Source organism: Brassica oleracea, chromosome C6 (assembly GCF_000695525.1).
Source record: "Brassica oleracea var. oleracea cultivar TO1000 chromosome C6, BOL, whole genome shotgun sequence".
NCBI classification, from domain to species: Eukaryota; Viridiplantae; Streptophyta; class Magnoliopsida; order Brassicales; family Brassicaceae; genus Brassica; species Brassica oleracea.
This window is the reverse complement of record NC_027753.1, coordinates 8,827,750-8,832,943: the sequence shown is the minus strand read 5'-3', so window position 1 is coordinate 8,832,943 and position 5,194 is coordinate 8,827,750. Positions and strand designations below refer to the sequence as shown.

Sequence of the window (5,194 nt, the reverse complement as noted above, 5' to 3'; positions counted from 1 at the left end):
ACTATTTGCACAGTAAATTCTACTTCTATATAAACGATCGATTCGATCGTTTATAAATTATCATTCACTCTTCTCATCACTCTCTAATACACTCTTTCTATCAGTGTTATTAATTCTACGGGTATAAATTTTCCCTTTATTTAAATTTCCGCGATACAATAAAATTCTAGTTCTTTTTATAACAGTAAATGGTTTTTCCCCCCGAAGTAATGTTGTTAGCTGTTTTTTATAACGTACTGTTATGTCTGATGGGACCATTCTCATTTAATGTTGGACCCATTTTATTAGTAACCAACAGTAAATACTTTAAAGGAATGGCGAAACAATTTTTTAAAAGAACCATCAAAGAAAAAGATAAACGGTTGAAGATTGGTGATAGATAAGAGAGGAGTTGCACCAGCCTCAGGTATTATTCGAAAACCAGTTTGAAAAAGGACTATTTAGAAGAAAATAATGAATTTATGTTTATTGAGAACCCATATAGACTTATCTCTTCCCATCCCTCTTACCAAAATTCAATCTTTCAGAGGGAGGATGAGATTTGTTCTGTTTTTGTTGTAAAATAATTTCAATCTATAGATTGAATCTTTTGCTTCGCTTTGGCGATTTCTTTCTTCCTTTGAGGATTAAGTTTCGCTTTATGCGATTTTTTGTTGTGTCCTTTCAAAACTGGGTTGGATTGTTCTTCATGTTTCATCTTCTCAAGCGTAAACAACGGTTTGAGTGAAAGATGGAGTTCGATTGGTATCGGAATTCAAGCCTTAAAGAGAAAGCATCACCAGCGGAGAAACTTTACTTCGGCGAGCTTGCCGTTTCCAGTGAGAAAATCATAAAGATAGAGAAACGTCGAAGATGTTCACGGGGGGTAGAAGCTTCACGGCGGCCCATGATTGCCGTCTCAGGCACGAAGAGCGTCGAACACGTGGACGGATACTCAGCACTTGCACCGATTCTCTATCTGGACTTTTAAATTTGTTAACTTTAACAGGCTTGTATTCGAAACCAATGTAATATTGCCTATTTGGGCTGTTTCAATGGAAACAATGTTGACAAAAAAAAAAAAAAAAAAAAAAAAAGAGTGTTGTATTTATTTAATGCTACAGAAATCAAGAATCCTAGTATAGAATCTAAAAATGATGGGAGGCATGCATTAAACACAGTAGACTGGTCATGGCACGTGTCCAAAGACAGTATGTGGTTTGGTTGTATGAAAAGTCAACTTACTCGAATTAATTACCACCTTTAGTTGCGATCAAAACAAAACACTCTTTTTTTTTTTGTTTTGTTGCTTTTAGAGAAAGCACGTTTAGTTCTTATAGAAAATCTTAAGGTAACTTTACAAAGTGTAAGATACGTGAATCAAACCTTTTTAAAACATCTGATTAGATTGTCGTTTTAAGTAATGTTGAAATATAACCTGTTAAATTCGATAATTCAATAGAAGGGAAGAAAAGGAGGAGAAAAAGTTACTGACGGAAGCTGCCATATCCCTTTTTACCTTCCCTATTGTCTGTTTACAGAAAAAGGGACCATTGGAGGGACCAACATGAGAATACCAAACCCCCTATAGAATTCATTTTATTTTAAAAACAAAATAAAATAAAAAAGATGCAAAAAGGGGGAATATAATAATAATAATTAAGTAGCGAAACTCAAAGACTAAAGAAGTAGAAGAAGCAGCAGAAAGAAGATGGTGTGGTTTCATCTTAAGGTAAATTTCAGAGCTTTCTTTATTGGAGCCCTCCCTGTGGTGTTCTCTTGTCCGAGGGTGGGATCTGTATTGTAGTCATTCCGCATTGCTTCGATTTCAAATTATTAAGATAGATAGATTCTTAATTTAGTTTCCTTTCTCATACCTTGAATAACAACAACCCTTCCTTGCCTTTTTTGTTTGTTTCTCCAGGTTTGTTTTCCTCATGAGTGATACTCATCTAACTCAAATGCATGTCCTCTGCATCAACTAGAAGCCTCCTTCCTTCCCTTTTTTAACTGATATGCCTGGTAAAGTTTTCTTCTTGTTTCTTCTGTCTCATGTTAGACGTTAAAGATACTTACTTTTGACTTTGTCTATTTCAAGGCATTGAAGAGTACGGTTCTCTCGACGCGATCAGGGAGAGAAGATCAGACTTTGATATCTCTGAAGAAGAAGAAAGGGCATGGGCAATTTGAAGAAGAAGGCTATTAACGCTTCAACCAAGTTCACTCATTCCTTGAAGAAAAGAGGCAAAAGGAAAATTGACTATCGTTTTCCTCCAGTAGCCTCCATTGAAGATGAGAAAGAGGAGACCCTTGTGCTTGAGTTTCGCCGTCACCTTCTCCACAGAGACTTGTTACCTCCAAGACACGATGACTACCATACTCTTCTCAGGTTTGTTTGTTTGTCCTTGTTTACATAAGAACTCTAGTCTTTTTGAGTTTACAATGTGATGTGTGTTATATATGTAGATTTTTGAAGCTTAACATTGAGAAAACCATCCAGATGCTTAGTTGGCACCACCAGCTTGTTTGTTGTTCCATTATCAAGCTCTTGTTTTTATTTACTTCTGTGTATGTGTATGTGTATGTGGGTGGATGCTAGGATTTTGAATTCGAAGAGCTTGAAGAAGTTCTGCAATACTATCCTCATGTCTACATTGAAAGACTTGGAAAAGCTCATCCCTCTAAGCTTATGCGTATCACCACCATTGACAGATATCTAAAATACCACTTGCAAGAGTTTGAGAGAGCTCTCCTTGAGAAATTCCCTGCGTGCTCGATTGCAGCAAAACGCCGTATCAATTCCTCCACTACAATACTGGATGTGCAAGGACTGGTACTTATTTATACTATTCCTAAAGTTTTGGTATTGCTCTTTTAGTGCTTTCATATTCTTAGCTTTGCGGTGTCATGTTAATCACAGGGCATGAAGAATTTTACATCAGCAGGTGCAAGTCTTGTGGCTGCCATGGCGAAGATAGACAATAGCTACTACCCTGAGGTACTTGAGTTTCTCAATTTACATCTTATACCATCTTTGAATACATACCGGATTGTTGCAAGTTACATCTTATTTTTGCAGACGCTGCACAGAATGTACATTGTAAATGCTGGAACATGTTTCAAGAAGATGCTTTGGCCTGCTGCTCAGAAGTTTCTTGATGCAAAAACCATCACAAAAATACATGTATAAGCTCTCAACCTAGTTAATTTTCTCTTTGTTCAACTATTGCCATTTGTAGTCTTATCTTATTTCTGCTGCTGCTGCAGGTGCTACAACCCATCCAAATTACACGAAGTCATTGATTCAAGGTAGTTTGCTTTCCATTCATACTACACCTGGTATCATTTGTAGCCACTACTTACTTACCAGATGGTTATCCAAATGTTCTGTGCTTGTAGTCAATTGCCAGACTTCCTGGGAGGTTCATGCTCTTGCTTTGGCGACGGAGGGTGTCTTCGCTCTAATAAAGGACCCTGGAATGATCCTGAAACAATGAAGGTAAGCTTGGGAACTTTTACGTAGAAGTATGCTTGTATTAGTCTTAAGTTGTATATGAAGCTCATTTTAGACCTGTGCCTCTATTAGCTCATCTACCGTGGAGAATCATCACTCTTTAGGCAGATTACCAGGAAGCTGAGTGACCCGCAAAACTCTTCATCCTACATTAGTATACATCCATCTAAGGTAAATGGCGCTATCAACCCAATATCTCTGTTTGTTCTACCACTTTTCTTTCCGGTTAATACAACAAACCAATTTCGAATTTTAGGCTATGCAAGCTGAGAGTTCAGCAGCGGAATCTGTATCTTGTTCTAATGCTCCTACTGGAAGAATGTGATCAGCTTATGAGGAAGTGAGTTTTATTGTGTGTGTACATTTTTGTCAACAATCCGTTCTCGATTCTTAATACTGACGGGAAACAATATGATCTACGCAGGCTAGGACGTCAGATGTTAACGGCTATTATAGTTGCGATGACAAGTTTGCCATACCTACTAACCGAAGAGGCCAGGAAAGGCAATCCCATTATCAAATGCTCGAACACGATCTCAGTTCAAAGGGAACACTTGACAGCATAAAACCTGAGAGCCTAGCCAAAAGGATACTCTCGTTTTTGCTGAAACTAGCAGCAGTTTTCCGTTATATCCCGTTTGAGCTTTCGAGAAAGAAGCATATACCATCACTCTCTCAAGTCCAAGGGAAGATGAGAGTAGGTGCACTCTCACCCCAACTCCAACGGAGACCACAATGAAAGACAGGATAGGCCCTTGTTTGGAGCGTATTCATAAACTTGAGAAAAAGTATGAGGAAATCAGGAACAAACCGGTTGAAATCCCCGTAGAGAAAGAGAGATTGCTGATGGATTCTCTAGACAGAATCAAATCGGTTGAGTTTGATCTCGAGAAAACAAAGAGGGTAATAAATTGCTGTTTTGTTTCTCACAAACTCTGCATAGTTGCAGTATGGAGTTTGACATTTTGCAGTGGTGGTTGCAGGCTTTACACGCCACAGTGATGAAGCAGATGGAAATAACTGAAATGCTGGAAAATATACGAGAGTCCCAGCTTCACGTAAGTCCTTCCTCGCCTTGACTCGGCTCTGGTGAACAAGAATGTCATGAACTAACACCCCACAAATTTGTTCTGTTTTATGCAGAGAAGAAGATTGTTCTGTTAGAAAAAAAACAACAATAAGAGAACATCTTCTGCTGAGTTTTGCATAAATACAGCTCCAAACGTCTGCACATACAAGAGAGAGAGAGAGAGAGAACAGATTCCAAGAAGAAGAAACATGTTAGTTGGTTTTTATCTCCTTCCTCATCTAACTTTGGTCACCACTTTTTTCGTTCTTTCTAAGTTAATAAAGAAGAAGAAGATAGGGAGGGACAGAGAAAATCTTTTGATGGTGGAGATCTTGTGGTTGATAATGTAGATTTGACATTAGCGTTGAGTATAATGAAGCTGATTTTGAAACCCTTATGTTGTAATCTAATGTAGAGAAGAAAAAAACAAAAATAGTATGAGAGATATTGTAAAATCTTTTTCCCTATATATACACATGAAAGCAACAAGAAAGGAAACTGTTAAGTGTTAACACGAATATACTGATACTAATACTTATTAGTAGTAGTTAGGAATCTTGTAGTAGTGGATTTGTGAATATAATTAGAAGAGTTTAACATTGGCGAGAGTTTTTTTTTTTTTTTTTTTTTTT

At 37.4% G+C, this 5,194-nt stretch overlaps 1 long non-coding RNA gene and 1 pseudogene across 1 annotated transcript; both read left to right on the top strand.

Moving 5' to 3' along the window:
- The first annotated feature begins 349 nt into the window (after nt 1-349).
- On the top strand, nt 350-827 carry LOC106299285. Its single transcript, XR_001261735.1, has 2 exons — nt 350-406; nt 707-827. It is a non-coding gene; the product is annotated as an uncharacterized LOC106299285 (long non-coding RNA).
- Nucleotides 828-1,739: 912 nt separating this feature from the next.
- Nucleotides 1,740-5,000, top strand: LOC106298785 (annotated as a pseudogene).
- The last annotated feature ends 194 nt before the right edge of the window (nt 5,001-5,194 follow it).